This window comes from Hippopotamus amphibius, chromosome 4, assembly GCF_030028045.1.
Source record: "Hippopotamus amphibius kiboko isolate mHipAmp2 chromosome 4, mHipAmp2.hap2, whole genome shotgun sequence".
NCBI lineage: Eukaryota > Metazoa > Chordata > Mammalia > Artiodactyla > Hippopotamidae > Hippopotamus > Hippopotamus amphibius.
The window spans coordinates 5005157-5023485 of record NC_080189.1 but is presented as its reverse complement, the minus strand read 5'-3'; the positions used below and the strand labels follow the sequence as shown (position 1 = coordinate 5023485).

General features: G+C 37.6%; 1 protein-coding gene across 19 annotated transcripts in view; it reads right to left on the bottom strand.

The window, feature by feature from the left end:
• KMT2C (lysine methyltransferase 2C) overlaps nt 1-18329 on the bottom strand; it is a 268850-nt gene that overhangs the window by 175328 nt on the left and 75193 nt on the right. The window lies entirely within an intron of this gene.

Sequence of the window (18329 nt, the reverse complement as noted above, 5' to 3'; positions counted from 1 at the left end):
GCTTTGTCATTTCTAATGTTATTTGTCTTTTCTTACGGCTCCACATCATGATAGGTTTATCTGTTTTATTAATTTTCAAATAAACAACTTATTATGTTGAAAAAAAATTAGCAAAGGCTGTTTTACTGTTTTAGTTAAATAAAATCAAAGGCTTGGAATCCAATGGTCCAGAATTTGCATCATAGCTCAGTCACTGGCCAGCAATGTGGCCATGGCAACTTGCTTAACCTCATCTCAGTTTCAGTCTGCTAATCATTTAAAAGATAGCTAATGCCACCTACTATGAGACTGTCTCTAGGACCAAAAAAGACAATACACTGGGCACAGCCTAACTCCCTAGGTACACAGCAAGTGCAGGTGTGCGGCTGCTGCTCCGCTTATCTACATTCACTCACTGCAGCTATGTATTGACTTTACACCGAGTTGGATATTACCCACCAGATCTCAAACTCTTGATGTCAGATCACACATTATTAAACTGTATTGTGGGGAAAATAGAGTCACGATTCCTATCCTTAACGGATCTGTTCAGGAAATAGCAAATGATGACAAAAGGACACAGTAACTGTGATGGTGAAGGCGCAAGGTATCATGGGAGTTACGAGACAAGGTGGGAAACATGGCTTAGAAAGGCTTCCGAAAGGTATCAGAAACCCAGATGAAACTAAAAAGACAAGTAGAAGTGTGCCTAATAGTTCTCTCACAAAATTCTTCTCTTTAAAAAAAAAGAAATATATATATAAAACATATTACCCTCATTTAAAAAAACTGAAGTCTGAAAGTTAAACAACAAGCTTGAGGTCACATAACTAATAGGAAGCAAAGCTGGGATACACAACAAGATTTGTGTAACTCCAAAGCCCAAAGGTGCTCATTCCACTACTACGCACTGCCTAGCACAATATGTGATCGTGGCACTTAAGTTTTATAAATAAATTAATGTTAAAGAGAAATGTTAACATTTTACTAGGACCACGTTACTAAGGAGTCATTTGTTGAATATGAATAACATGAGATGAAAGCTGAAAATAAAGATTTTTTTCTCTTTACTTCTTAAGCACTACTGAATAAAATTATAAAGTAGAAAGAACGTTTACCTCATAGTAAAGTTCATGGAAATAAAATATTTTGATCTTGGACAATGTGAAAATTTTCTCCCAAAAAATTAAATAATTCTTTGAAAGAGCTGCATGTTATCCTACAAATATATTCAGCAAACTCACCAACATGACAGCATAATAGACTATAAGGTGCTGAAAATATTCTAGAGTCCAATTACGGCCTCCTTACCAACGCACAGTACATTCCTTCAATGCACCCTATCTCTCTGCCCAACATCATTAATTATTTGAGAAATGTAAATCAAAACTACAATGAGGCATCACTTCACACCAGTCACAATGGTCATCACCAAAAAGTCTACAAATAACAGGGACTTCCCCGGTGATGCAGTGGTTAAGAATCCGCCTGCCAATGCAGTGGACACAGGTTCAAGCCCTGGTCTGGGAAGATCTCACATGCTGCGTGGCAACTAAGCCCATGCGCCACAGCTACTGAGCCTGTGCTCTAGAGTCCACAAGCCACAACTATTGAGCCCGTGTGACACTACTGAAGCCCATGCACCTAGAGCCCATGCTCTGCAACAAGAGAAGACCACACACTGCAACGAAGAGCAGCCCCTGCTCGCCACAACTAGAGAAAGCCCATATGCAGCAACGAAGACCCAATGCAGCCAATAAATAAATACAATAAATACAATAAATAAATAAACTTACTTTTTTTAAAAAGTCTACAAATAACAAATGCTGGAGACGGTGTGGAGAAAAGAGAACCCTCCTACACTGCTGACAGGAATGTAAATTGGTGCAGCCACTATGGAGAACAGTGTGGAGGTTCCTCAAAAAACTAAAAATAGAGTTACCATACGAACCAGCAATCCCACTCCTTGGCACATATCTGGACAAAACTATAATTTGAAAAGATACTTGCACCCCTATGTTCAGAGCAGCATTATTTACAATAGCCAAGACGTGGAAACAATCTAAATGATGAACAGATAAAGAAGGTGTGGTATATATACAACGGAATATTACTCAGCCATAAAAAGGAATGAAATAATGCCATCTGCAGCTATACAGATGGACTTAGAGATTATCATACTAAGCAAAGTAAGTCAGAAAGAGAAAGACAAATACCACATGATACCATTTATATGTGGAATCTAAAATATGATACAGGGACTTCCCTTGCAGTCCAGTGGTTAAGACTGCACACATCCACTGCAGGGGACGTGGGTTCAATCCTTGGTTGGGGAACTAAGATACCACATGCCACGTGACATGGCCAAAAATAATAATAACAGTAATAAATTTAAAATAAATAAATAAAATATGACACAAATTTATTTGTGTACAGACTCTCACACACAGAGAACAGACTTACGGTTGCAGGGAAGGGATGGATTGGGAGTTTGGGATTAGTAGATGGAAACTATTATATATAGGATGGATAAACAACAATTGTATAGGACAGGGAACTGTAGCCAATATCCTGTAATAAACCATAAGGGAAAAGAATCTGAAAAAGAACATATCGGGAATTCCATGCTGGTCCAGTGGCAACTCTGCACTCCCAATACAGGGGGCCTGGGTTCAATCCTTGGTCAGGGAACTAGATCCCACATGCTGCAACTAAGAGTTTGCATGCCATGACTAAAAATCCCGCATGCCACAATTAAAAAATCCCACGTGCTGCAATGAAGATCCCATGTGCCACAACTAAGACCTTGTACAGCCAAATAAATAAATAAAAATTTTAAAAAAAAGAATATATGTGTATAACTGAATCACATTGCTGTACACTAGAAACTAACACAACATTGTAAATCAACTATACATCAATTAAAAAAAAAGCACCCTATCTTTTAATTAATTTTTAGAATGTATTTAATCAGGGATTCCAGGACGCTGGAGAGAGAAATGACATCTTTATTTTTGCTAACCTTTGAGATTTAGAATTCTAAAAAACCCATTTCATCCTGAATATATGCACAAGCAGAGTGGTATAGCAATACTCATGTCTCTGCCACCACATTCAGTGCTTGCAGATATCCCCAAGATATCATTCACCCTCATCACTGCTTCAAAATTACAGTAATTATAAATCAGATTTTATGACTGAAGAGTAAATAAAAAGAACACGTTACAAAATTACAAATTTTGCTTTTTTCTATTTTGATAATATTTTAAAATAACTATCTCTGCAATTTTATTTTATTCATTTAAAAACATTATTTGGGAAAGAGCCTGCCATAGGGGTTGGTGGCACAAAAACATGTACCATTCATAGGAGGTGGAACCCCACTAGACTATACACTCTATGAAAGCAGCTACTTTATCTGTTTTACAAACCAGAGCCTATCACAAAATCTGGATGATGTTCAATAATCGTTTAATTAATTAATTATACACTGTATAATATAAAGCAAGCAGATAAATCTTATTATACACAAACACATAAATTAGAAAAAGCACAGAAAAAAATAAACTACATTTTTAAATGGGCTAGTATTTGGTAATTACGTTAGTCAACACCAACATGCGTTTTCTACTAGTTACCCAAACCATATGCATGCTGCTGTGCTTCAGTCAACTACTAAGTAGAATAAAAGTTATCTTTCTCTCTCCTAACTTAACCTCCACAGAATTGGCAATATTTTTTTGCTTCCTTTATACTACTAAGACTGCAGAAGAAAACATATCTAAGAAATTGTGTGATCACATCCTTTCCTTCTTTTGAACAGCAGTGCTCAAAAGAAAGTCTGCATTCCAACAGTTATGTTTTCCATTTCTGGGTGTAGCTTACTGAATCTAATGTATCCACTACATCCAAACTGTGCTATAGGGCTGAAGGATTAGCACAACATTAGAAAGAGCAAATATTTTACTTACCTTATCTTTATTCACTAAACTACTTCAAATGTTTTCACTCATTAATAATATCAAGATAGTCACTACTTTCACAGGACATGTAAAGCCTTTAAAATGTGATGATAAATAAACAAAAATGTCACATAGTGGTTCCCTAGGAGTTAACACTTTTACAGCTAACTTATTCTCTTTATACTCATCCTTAGTTTTATAAATTTTCACAAATACGCATTACCACTATACATTTAATGTGATTTTTTTAATGCAAGCACAAAAGAATTAAGAAAAAGACTCCAATACTTATATCAAGAACTCAAAACCACAGTGACATTAATTAAAATAGTAATTGTTAAAATTCAACTGTTCTCTGGATATTTCATTTAATTAAAAATGTTTCCTTTAAAAAAAATATATTTCCTTTAGTTCTTCTATACGACTTTTTTTAAGTGTGTTTTTAATGGGTACTCATTTTTCACAACTAATAAAAGAAACTAAATAAACCCAACAAATTACAACATACATCTTCACCATATAATAACAGTTATTTATAGCAATCTTCATCTTCTTCTGAGCCTTTATCTTTATTTAGGCCTAAAAATCTAATGCAAATGACACTTAAGAAACATCTTCATGGCTAACATTTAGTAAGTGCTTACGAAGTCCTAGGCAATGTTGTAGGTGGTTAGAGGCATTAACTCATTTAAACTTCACAACCACCTTATGAAGATGGCTTCTGGGCCTAGGACTTTACACAAGCTAGTAAGTTAGTATGTTACTGTTTCATATAGATGCTGGCAGAAGACACAAGACTCCTGGATCAAAGGCCAAAGACGGCACTACTCACTGCACAGCAAGCAGAACAAGTAAGAGGATATTGTTGCCAGTCCCTTCTGGCCCCCAAGTGTCATGGGGACAAAACCATGTGACCAAATGAATGCCTGCACTTGCAGCGAACTGTATTACGAGGAACAAAGAGTATGGGGAACCCCTCCTTTTACAGTAGGCATTAAACAAGCCTTCCCTTTGTCCCAGAGGGAGACATGACCTCATTCTTCAAGGCTGCTCACTGCAAACACAACCCTGAGAAAAGGCCTAGATAAGGAGCAGTCAAGGCCTTCCACTCTTGGCATATCCAGCAACACGTGTGAGGTGCAAGAGCCCCATGGAGGTGTATCCCCCAAGCGTAGCTACTATCATCATCTCCACTTTACAGGGGAGGAAGCAAGGTAAGAGGTTAAGGAACTTTGCTCAAGAACACAATCAGCAGAGGAATCTGGATTCAAACACAAGCAGTGTGGCTCCAGAACTTTAACTGCTAATCACTACATCGTTGAGAGTGAGTCGAAGTGAAGAAATCGAAGAAATCAAAATAACTGCAGAACTGAAAACAAGAGGATCACATGAAGCAACAACAATAATTCTGAAGACAATGTTGGTAATGTGGTGGACGAACTGGAGAAAACACACAGAAGAATCTAAAACAGTGGAAGCGATGAAAGAAGATTAGTCAAGGAAGAAAACAACACACACAACAAACATGTATAATCGCCACTACTTGACAAAGAAAATACACTGAACAGAAAAAATATTCAAGGATTCTATGGAAAAACGCATTCTTGAAACAAAGGAAGGATCAATTCTACATATTAAAGCAGCTCAATCAAAGCAGCAGAAAAAATAAGCTGCCTCAGCCCTTAAAAGAGGAAGCAGATAAAAGGTTAAGAAACAGGCAGAGGATCCCCATAGCATAATCTACAAGCATCACCTACGTGGTACCCCCTAGGCACCCATTTCATCCCTCTGCCACTGAAGCCATCATGCTGCCCCCATTCCTAACTCTAGGAGTGAGCTTTGACAATTGAACGTGGATACCAGAGACTGGTTTACTTTTAAAACAGGCTGGGTCAGAGACAGACATGTGATGAAAACTGGTCCTAGAATTCTGTTCAGCTGATACAGAGTCACTCTCCCTCTCCAGGGATACGGACAAGAACCCATGCAGTACCCAAGTCTGCAGGCAACCATCTGCCCTCAAGGGGAGTCAGCCACAGGATGCAACGAACCAGGCACTGAGTGACAACAGCGTGCCTGAATTGAGCCAACTCAAACCCATCTGACCTCTGAACACAACAGTACATGAACCATCGATTTCGTCCTTTCTTGGAATCTGCATTATTTTACTTTTAATAACAACATCCTGGCTGACAGAATCTAATAAGTGGATATCAAGTTTCATACACTATCCAAGGAAACAATAAGAGGCTACACATTCTATTCAAGGCCTCCAAAAATTTACACAAACTAGCACATATTAGAATGCAGAGAAAATTCTAGAAAACGTCTACTTCACTAACTGCAGACTAGGTAATTTGAAACAACTCTCCTGTTGACGACAAATACAAAAACTGAGTGAGATATTTTTTAAAAGTAAAAAAGTCTTAAAAGCATCAAAAAAGTTAACAAGGTAGTAAAGAATTATGAGAGGAATGTGAGCCTGGTATTCAGGGCTGCATTTCCCATGGGGGTGTCAGCTGCCCAGGAAGAGGCAACTAAGAGCATGCACTTGGACTTTCAACAGACTCATGGATGGTCCTAGAACTCTACAACCATCCAGGGAATGAGAACTCAGGATGGCAGGAACCCCAGAGAGCTGGACATTAACAGGAAGAGTGAACCAGAAACCCATCTTTGCAACGACTGCTGCACAGCTTTGAGTCACATGCTTGGAACAGAAAATAGAGCTCTGAAACTGAACAGAGGTCATTCTAAAATACTAGTACCCCTAGGTACTGGTGTGGGGCAGGGAGGGGAATCAAAGAAAAAACATCTTTGAGGGGGAAAAAAATCATCACTCTATTTCTACAAATAAACTATCAAGTATATTGTCCAGCACACAGCATAGATAATCAGTTACATGAGGAGACAAGATGATATGAGCAGAAACAACTGAAACAAAACCACGGACTCCTGATATTGGAAAAATCGAACAACAATTTTAAACCAGCTGTATTTACTATGCTAAAGGTAATAAAATCTAAGCATTAAAACTTGTAGGAGGAAACTAAAAACTACAAAAAGTTGCAAACTTGAAAAAGAATAATAAAGTATTTTTAAAACACAATAAATGGGCTCAACTGCTATGTTTAACAAGAGATTAGATGGTTAGGGGATAAGAAAACTGTAAGATCTATCTAGAATGATCTGTCTAGGATAAAAGACAGAGGGACAAAAGTATAAAAAAATTTCTTAAAAAAGGTAAATGACAACAAACACAGTGAAACAGTCTAATAAACATTTAATCAGAAGAAAGAAAGACTGGTACAAAGGGGATATTTGATATATAATAGCTGAGATTTTTCCAAAGCCAATGAATACATTGAGAAACCTCAAATTCCAGAATGTAAAAGGTATGCAAAACCAACACAGTATAGTAAAATTAGAAATGAATAACAATTATTAGAGAAATGCAAATCAAAACTACAATGAGGTATCACCTCACACCCGTCAGAATGGGCATCATCAGAAAATTGACAAAAAGTAAATGCTGGAGAGGGTGCGGAGAAAAGGGAACTCTCCTGCACTGTTGGTGGGAATGTAAATTGGTACAGCCACTATGGAGAACAGTATGGAGGCTCCTTGCAAAACTAAAAATGGAGTTACCATATGACCCAGCAATCCCACTACTGGGCATATACCCAGAGAACACCATACTTCAAAAAGACACATGCACTCCAATGTTCGCTGCAGCACTATTTACAATAGCCAGGACATGGAAGCAACCTAAATGCCCATCAACAGAAGAATGGATAAAGAAGATGTGGTACATATATACAATGGAATATTACTCAGCTGTAAAAAGCAAGGAAACTGGGACATTTGTAGAGATATGGATGGACCTGGAGACTGTCATACAGAGTGAAGTGAGTCAGAAAGAGAAAAACAAATATCATATATTAACACATATATGTGGAATATAGAAAAATGGTACAAATCAACCGGTTTGCAAGGCAGAAATGGAGACACAGATGTAGAGAACAAGCACATGGACACCAAGTGGGGAAAGCGGGGAGGTTTGGTGGGGAATGAATTGGGAGATTGGGATACCAAATAGTACACTCTAAATATATGCAGTTTATTGTATGTTAACTGTATCTCAATAAAAGTTCTTAAAAAAAAATGAATAACAAAAAACAAGCAGAAAATCCACACAAATATTTGGAAATTTTTAAAACTCTCTTAAACAGCTCAGAAGTCAAAGACAGGACCAAAACTACAATTTTAAAAACCATTTAGAAAATACGGATAATAAAAATAATTAATTTCCAAACCTAGGGGAAACACTAGAAATCATGTTAAAAGACACACCAGCCTTAAACACCTTTTTTTTCCCTTTTGGTTTAGTGACTGATTAAAAATTAGTTAAACATTTACTCCATATGCTGGAAATGACATCCACAAAAGTTCCTACAGTTAATATGCTACAAATAAGTTTAATACAAAGCAAACATACAAATATATATCATATTTTTATATATTTGTAATGTACAATTGGCAGCCAGTTTTGGTTCTTGTTTTTTGGGTGTTTTTTTTTTAATATATCATTTACAATAGCTCCCCTTCTTAGGGCTTTTAGTGAGAAGTTTTGCCTCCAGATCTGCTAAACTCATTCAGAGAAAAAGAATGATTAAATATCATGTCTAGACTTTCAGGTAAAACACAATATCCATTATAAATGTCTCCACATAGAATTAAGGTACAGACTTCTGGCTACACAAAAACTCTAGAGAACAGGCTTAGTGAAGTCTAATGATCAAGGCAGAGTTTCTGAAAAAGTAGTTGAGGTGGGTATTCACAAAGAGAAGAGCTGAGGTAACTCTTAGAAAAAGACTTGGAAAATCGAGAGATTGGTCTATGCAAAGTGAAAGCCAAGACAAGCATGCACCCAGGTTGATGATGTTCTTCCTTTGTGAGAAATAAGGTTCCTTGGGCAAGACTGAAGTCTAGTATAAACTAAGAGTGCTGGATAAAACTATTAATGATATAGTCTGAAGGTGTCATTTAACCTTGTGTTAATTAAAATATGGAAGGAAGGACTCAAGCAAATTCTCACTGACTCTAGATTCCTGAGAATGGAATTGATGTACCAAGGACAATCTGAGAAAAGTTGCTTCCGGTGGGACTTTGAAAAGCCTATAGCCTAGAGAAACTAACAAACTAAATCAAAATTCTAATTAAAAATGTAAAGTTGGGCAGAGAGAAGAACAGTAGTTACCAGTGGCTAGGGGTGGGGGAAATGGGGAGCTGTTGGTCAAAGGGTACAAAGTTGCAGTTTTATAGAATGGATATGTCTGGTGATCTAATGCACCAGCATGATGACTATAGTTAATAATACTGTAATACTTAAATACTGAAAATTTGCTAAGACAGTAGACTTTAGATGAAAAAAAAAAAAGTCGAAGCTATAATTAATTTCAGACACAGCAGACTTCATAGCAAGTAAAGTTAACAGGGATGAAGAGGAACATTACATAAGATTACAAGGGTCAATTCTCCAAGAACACATAACAATTCTTAACACGTATGCACTTAACAACAGTGTCAAAATAAATGAGGCAAAAACTGATAGAACCACAAGGACAAATATATGAATCCACTATTATATACAGGGACGTTAATAGCCATCTATCAAAAATAGATCCAGCAGACAGAAACTCTGTAAGCAGCTAGCTGAACTCAACACCACCATCAATCAACTGGATATAATGGACATCTTTAGACTACTTTGTCCAGCAATAGCAGAATACACATTCTTATCCAGATCAGATGGAACATTTATCAACAGACCAAATAAATTTGTTTCTGTGCCTTGAGACAAATTCAAAATAATAAAAATCATATAATGTCCGCTCTCAGACCACAACGGGAATAAGGGAAATTCAACACTGAATGTATATATAAGAAATGAAGAAGGATCTAAAAATCAATAAACTAAGCTTCCACTTTATGAAACTAGAAAAAGAACAGCAAATTAAATCCAAAGTAAGCAGAAGGAAAGAAATGATAAAAATTGGAGCAGAAATCAATGAAACTGAAAACAGGAAATTAATAGAGAAAAATCAATGAAACCAAAACCTGCTTCTCTAAAAAGATCAGTAAAATTGATAAGCCTCTAGCCACGTTAACTAAGAAAAAGAGAGAACACAAATTACTAATATCAGAAATTAAACAGGGGGCCATCACTATAGGTCCATGGACATTAAAAGGATAATAAAGGAATACTACAAACAACTCTATGCCCACAAATCTTAAAACCTAGATGAAATGGGACAATTCCTTGTAAGATACAATTTGCCAACACTCACCACTAGAGGAAACACTCTGAACAGGCCTATATCTATTAAAGAAACTCAGTCAATAATTAACAAGCTTCCAAAACACAAAGCACCAGGCTCAAATGGGTTCACTGAATTCCGCCAAACACTTAAGGAAGGCATTATACCAATTCTCTACAATCTCTTCTGGCAGACAGCAGCAGACAAAATACTTCCCAATTCATTCTCTGAGGCCAGCACTACCATAATACCAAAAATACACAAAGACATCACAATGAAAAAAACAAAAAAGCAAAAAACCTACAGACCAATATCTCTCATGAACACAGATGCCAAAAACCCACAACAAAATATCAGCAAATTGAATCTAAAAATGTATATAAAGAATTATACACCACAACCAAGTGGGATTTACCGCAGGTATGCAAGGCCGGTTCAACATCTGAAAATCAATTAATGTAATCCATCACATCAATAGGCTAAAAAACAAAAATTACAGATGCAGAAAAAGCATTTGACAAATATCTAACACCCATTCATGATTTTAAACAACATCAACAACAACAACTTTCAGTAAACTAAGAATAGAGGGGAACTTCCTCAACTTGATATAGAATTGCTAACAAAAACTGTACAGCCAACATCATATTTAATGGTGAGAGACTTAAAGCTTTCCCACTAACATCCGGAACAAGGTAAGGATATCTCCCTCTCACAACTCCTTTTGAACATCACCTTCTAGCTACTGCAGTAAGGCCTGAAAAAGAAATGAAAGGTACACTGATTTAGAAGGAAGAAATAAAAAACTGTCTCTGTTCAAAGACGTCATAACTGTCTATGCAGAAAATCTGAAAGAACAAAAAACATTATACAGCAAGGTCTCAGGATATAAGGTTAATATAGAAAAGTAAATCACTTTCCTATATACCAGGAATGAACAAGTATAATTTGAAATTTAAAAAAAAAAATTCATATTAGCACTTCCCCTCCCAAAATACTTAGATATAAATCCAACAAAATATGCACAAGATCTACAGGACAAAAACTACAAAACTCTGATGAAGAAAATCAAAGAAGAACTAAACAGTTATTCTGCTTTCATTAACTAGAAGACTCAATATTACCAGGTTGTCAGCTCTTCCCAGTTTGATCTAGAGTCAATGCAATTCTAATCAAAATCTATCAAGCTATTTTGTGGATATCAGCAAACTGACTCTAAAGTGTATATGGAGAAGCAAAAGACCCAGAATAGACAACAAAATACTGGAGAAGAGCAAAGGTGGAGATACTATTTGACCTAAAGACTTCTATAAAACTACAGTAATCAAAACTGTATAGTAGTGGCAAAAGAATAAACAAATAGATCAGTGGAACAGAACAGAGAGCCCAGAAATAGGCCTAGATAGAGCTAACTGATCTCTCAGAGAGGAGTAAAGACAATACAATGGAGAAAAGACAGTCTTGTCAACAAATGGTGCTATAACAACGGATATCCAAGCACTAAAAAAAAAAAAAAAAAAGAATCTAGACACAAACCTTACATCCTCCACAAAAATTAACTCACAATGGATCACAAAATGTGATGTGTAAAACTATAAAACTCCTAGAAGATAACATAAATCTAGATGACCTTGGGCTTGGCAATGACTTTTTAGATACAACACCAAAATCATGATACATGAGAGAAACAATTGATAGACTAGATTTGATTAAAATTCAAATTTCCTGCTCTGCAGAAAACATTGCCAAGAGATATATAAAGACAAGCCACAGACTAGGAGAAAATATTTGCAAAAGACATATATGATAAAGGACTGTTATCCAAAATATACGAAGAACTCTTACAACTCAACAATAAGAAAATAAACAACCTGATTAAAAGTGAGCCAAAGACTTTAACAGACAAGCAGTGGAAGAAGACATACAGATGGCAAATAAACATATGAAAAGACGCCCCAAATCATATGCTATCAGGGAAGTATAAATTAAAAACGAGATAGTAGTAAACACCTATTATTGTAGAATGGACAAAATCCAGAACACTGACAACTCCAAACTCTGGTGAGGTTGTGAAGCAACAGGAACTCTCATGCATTGCTGGTGGGAATGCAAAATCATACATCTACTTTGGAAAATGGTTTGGCAGTTTCTCATAAAACAAAACATACTCTCACCATATGACCCAGCAATCACACTCCTTGGTATTCACCCAAAGGAGCTGAAAACTTACGTCCACATAAAACTCAGCACACAAATGTTTATAGCAGCTTTATTCATAACTGCTAAAAACCTGGAAGCAACCAAGATGTTCTTCAAAAGAACTGCTGTATATACATACAACAGAATATTATTCAGCAAAAAAGAGAAATGAATTCTCAGCCATGAAAAGAACCTTAAGTATATATTACTAAGTGAAAGGAGCCAATATAAAAAGGCTACATACTATATGATTCCAATTATATGACATTTTGGAAAAGACAAAACTATGGAGACAGTAAAAAGAACAATGGGTGCCAAGGCTTAGAGCAGAGGAAAGGATGAATAGGCATAGCACAGAGGATTTTTACGGCAGTAAAAAATATCTGTACTATACTATATTGACAGATATATGTCATTATACACTTTCCCAAACCCACAAAATGCACAATACCAAGAGCGAACCCTAACATAAACTATGGACTTAAGGTGATTATAATGTGTCAATGCAGTTTCATCAATCATCACAACTGTGCCAGTGCTGGTGGAGGTGCTGATACACGGGTAAGCTCTGCGTGTGGGGGGGGCAGAAGGTAAATGGGAAATTCCTGTGCCTTCCACTCAGTTTTGCTGTGAACCTATAACTGTTCTAAAAACTAAAGCCTATTTTCAAAATTATGCTAGAGGTAAACTGAAAGCATCAATGTGAACTAGTATTTATAAGCATGTATACACAGCCTCACATCTATGTAATTACTAGTATATCACTAGAATAGACTAACATAACGAATTCTCAACAGAAACAGTATGATACACATCCCTAGAGCCTAGACTTTTATCTCTCATACTATTCTCCACTAAAAAGAATTAGTAGCTCTCACGGAGTAGTCCATTTCATATCCTGAGGCAGAGAGTATTAAAGATGGGCCTGAAAAATACTCTTGCCAATGAGCAACAGCTTTGAAACATTTTGAGATGATATTTAAAAGGATTCAGGAGATTTCCCTGGTGGTCCAATGGTTAAGAATCCACATTCCAACATAGGGGACGCGGGTTCGATCCTTGGTCAGGGAACTAAGATCCCATGTGCCACAGGGCAACTAAGCCCACACACCACAACTGGAGAGAAACCCACACGCCGCAACGAAAGATCCCACATGCCGCAACTAAGACCCGATGCAGTCAAAAAAGGAAGGAAGGAAGGAAGGAAGGAAGGAAGGAAGGAAGGGAGGGAGGGAGGGAGGGAGGGAGGGAGGAAAGGGAGGGAGGGAGGGAGGGAGGGAGGGAGGGAAGGAAGGAAGGAAGGAAGGAAGGAAGGAAGGAAGGAAGGAAGGAAGGAAGGAAGGAAGGAAAGGAAGGAAGGAAAGAAGGAAGGAAGACAGACTCAGAAGCCAGCCAAAAAGGGGCTCCCACTAGTCACACTGACAACTTCAACAGTTTAAAATTTTTTTAAAAAAGGTTTAATTATAATTAGCTAAATCATAATTAACCAATTATAGTTAACTAAAACACATTTGCAAAGCCCTCATTACATAATGATTCTAAAAGAAAAGTGGAATTTCTCTCCTCAAGTAACCAGCCCTTCATTCAAGTTGATTTTATTCACAAAGAAAAACGCACACAGAACTGGCAACAGTCACTACCTCCAAAAGAATGAGGATTTTTCTTACCATAAAAACTTATGAGAATTCTTGCTACTTTCCCAATGACCATTTGTAGGATATTCATTCCCATCACTTACCCCACACACATGCATCTTAAAAGAGTTCTCATTTTAATAAATACTCTTAAATTACAACAAATCGTTAAAGAAATGTGTCAAGGCACACAATCGCAGGGTAAGAGACCGTCAAATAAATCCTGGGCCTGGAGACGTACAGAGATGTTTAAGTCTTGCAGTCAACTGGAATGTGCTTTTTTTAATTGACGAGAATTTACAGAACTCTTTCTTCTCTTTGCTTGCAGGTTGGTAATTTTCACAACTGTTCTCTATCCTTTTCTTTGCTATTCTCCTTGCCCTGAGTGTTCACTAAAGGAACTGGACAAAGGTCTTTCTAAGCACAAAGATAGAGCAAAGACTAACACAACTGACAACTTTCACACAGAAGAACAGGAATACACACACACACACACATACACACACACAGCATCCCGCTCTTTTAAACCCTTTCCTTAAATTTTATTTGCTTTGACATCTCATAGGAGATAGTATGAGAAGATAGTTTATTCGTGGGGCAATTAGGGTAAGAAAAAATTAAATGCCAAAATTTTAGTTATGTGGTGATGTTCCAAGAACAGCAGTAGTTTAGGAAATCCATAAGGAAAATATAAGGATGTACTACTGCTTCAACCAAAGAATTCATGCCTACTGCGTGCCTGGAAGTATCTAGGCACTGGGAATAAATCAACAAACAAGACAAATTCCAGACCTCATGAAGTTCACGTTCTAGTGTGAAAGGCACCCAAGAAACAAGTATGTAATATACTGTCATGTCTGTTAAATACCAGGAGGAAGAGTAAAGCAGGAGAGGACAGAATATGACAAGTGCTGCTTTTTGACAGATTGGTCAGGAAAGGCCTCTCTGATGAGAAAGCACTGAGTAGAAATTCTACTGAAGTAAGGCAATAAATTCCATGAGTACCTGGGAGGAAGGCGTTCCAAGCAAAGAAGACAGAAAGTGCAAGTGCCTGAAAAAGGAATATGGCTGGAGCCCAGAGAGCAAGGGGAAGATAGGAGATGTGGTTGGACAGGTAGCCAAGATCAGCAGAGCTTGAAGATCATAGATGGACTGTGGGTTTTATTTTAAGCATCCCTGGAGGCCTTGGACAGTTGACAGAAGTAAAAGACTCTTACCTTGGGTTTTAAAAGCTCACTCTACTACTAAGTGGAGAACAAAACTAGAATGGGGGTGAGAGTAAAAGCAGCAAGACCAGTTGGGAAGCTCTTGCAGCAGTCCACACACGCAGCAGTGGTGGCAGTTCTGGAGTGACAGCAGAGGGGGAGATGAGAGGCAACTGAAATCAGGAGGGATTATAAAGGTAAAGCCCAAGGTGTTTCCAACAGGTTCCTTATTTTTATCCTGAACAGTACATGGTGGCATTTACTGAGGTGGGAACACTGGATGAAGAGAAGGTTCCAGAACAACAATAAACAGTTCCACAGAAGACATATTAAGTTTGAGATCCTCTTTAGACATCTAAAAGGAGATGTTAAGAAGTAAGCAGATTACCTAGAGTCTGTCATACAGAGCGAAGTAAGCCAGAAAGAGAAAAACAAATACTGTATGCTAACTCATACATACAGAATCTTAAAAAAAAAAAAAAAATGGTACTGATGAGCCCAGTGACAGGGCAAGAATAAGGATGCAGAGAATGGACTGGAGGACACGGGGTTGGGGGGGCAAGGGGCGAAGGGGAAGCTGGGATTAAGTGAGAGAGCAGCATAGACATATTTACACTACCAACTGTAAAAGAGGTAGTGAGACGGAAGTTGCTATATAACAAAGGGAGATCAATCAACCCGATGATGGGGGATGCCTTAGAGGGCCAGGACAGGGAGGGTGGGAGGGAGGTATGGGAGGGAGGGGATATGGGGATATAGGTATAAATACAACTGATTCACTTTGGTGTACCTCAAAAGCTGGTACAAGAGTGTAAAGCAATTATATTCCAATAAAGAGCTTAAAAAAAAAAAAGTAAGCTGAAGAAAGCGATTGTGTTCAAAGCAAGAAAAGAGCTGGTAATGTAATTTTCAGAGTTACCGGCACATAGATATATTTAAAGCATCTAAACTGAATGAGACCACCTAATTTGTGAGAAGATGAACAAAAGAGAATGAAAGAGAGATCAGTGAGACAGGAAAAAGCAAGAGAATGTGATGTCCTGAAAGTCAAATTAAAAAAAAAGAGAGAAAGTTTCACTCCTGAAATGGTTAGCTGTGTGAAACAACACTGAATATTTAAGGAGGACAAAGACTTAACGGTGGTTTTGGCAATATGAGATAAAGAACAGTTTTAGTGGAGCAGGAGGAAGAAAGCCTTCCTGGAGTAGATTCAGGAGAAAATGGTCAAAAATAAGTATCAACCATAAGTACAGACAATTCTTTCAAGGGCTTTTGCTATAAAGATGCGCAAAGAAGCAACAAAGTTGGCAAAAGGAGCATCTGATCAAGAGAAGTTACCTGTGCTTAAGAAGGGTGGCACTGCAGCCAGTGCTACCACTAATGGAAACGAGTCTGAGAGAGGAAAGTCACCACGCCGGAAAGTAAGGAAACCCAAAGGCGCAAAGGGGACAGATGCCGGGACGCATGTACAAGAGTTGGCCGTGGGTAACCCCAGAGACTCTTCATTTCCTTTTAACAGAGGGTAAGGTAAAGCAGATGCATAGAGAAGCAAGCAGGAAAGAAGATTTGATGGTGGATGAATGTGGAAGTTCTTTCTTGATTGCTTCTATTTATTCTTCATTAAAATAAGCAAGATCATCAACTGAAGAAAAGGAAAAAGGAGGTGTCAATAGTTTGAGGAGAGAAGAGAAGGTGGTGAAAGACTTATCCCTGATAACGGGAAAGGGAATTCTAAGAAAGAACAGAACGAGTGGAGGGTCACAATCATCACCCACTCGAGATGTGAGGTCGTAAATTTAAAATGCCACAGTCAGCAAGTTCATGATTTTCTCCAGCAATTTCGGCTACTAAAATGCAGAGTTTGGGTCTTGTTATGAAAGCAAAATAGTGGGAGGATGGCAAAGAGTTTAGGGTGCATACGAGAGGGACTACAATAACGGATCACAGAGTCTGTTAGAAAAGGAGGCTGCCAAACTGCAGCAGTAAGACGGCCGCGGTGGAGAAGTCAGTATGGTTGGACAAGTACCGTGGTGTGGATAGAAAGAGTGAGCTGGTAGAAGAAGAGCTATAGTCGCACAGTTGAAACTGAGATTTTGGAAGTGAAACAGCAAGCTTCCTAGTAAGTGATATTGATACAATGATAAAGGCTGAAGTATGGCCATAAGAAGGAGTGGCTGAGGTGGGCTGGAGAAGAGGATTCGCGAGGAAATCAAGCAGCCACGAGGTCTGGGTATTGAATAGATTATTAAAATTGACAATGGGAGAAGAAGAGGAAAATGGAAAGGGAGGTGCTAAATCTTCACAGAATGAGCCAGAGTACTCAGGGAGAATGCTGCGAAGTGCAACACAACGGGACCTGTGGACAGCCTGAGAGCACCGAGTTAAAGGGACTTGTAAGTAATCGTTACACCGCAAATGTCACTTAAACTACAAAAAACTTTTCACAAGAAAGTAATGACACAAACTACAGAAAAAATTTAAATTAAGAGAAAAATATAGGAAAAATAACTAGTTGGGAACTTATATAAATCCGAGGTTAAAGTAATGTGGCAATGAATGGGCACCAAAGGGTAAAATGTAGAATTCTGAACTTCCAAGCCTCTCTCTTGTCACTCTACTTAACTAGACCCAATAGGAAAAAGGAATGAGAACTGCAGAACTTTTGAAGGCTTTTCCAAAAATTACAGGCATATAATAGCAACACATTTGAAAACCAAAAGTATTTCATGGAAAATTATATTTTAAAAGATATAGCATTTCTAATTTTCTCTAAAAGCTGTATGACATTCTGAAAGCATCAAGTAGATGACATTCAACTTCAGAGAAAAAGTCTATCAACTATGTCTAAACTCTATCCGACAACTGTAAAGATACTGACAATGAAAGACCATCTCGCAATAGATATCCTCTGAATACAATACGAAACCTAGTCCCTTTGACAGCTCATTAAATCACTAACTTAGTGTAAATTTTGGAAACTACTTTGGGCAACCTATTCTATTTTCCTTTCACAGACGCAAAACACACATT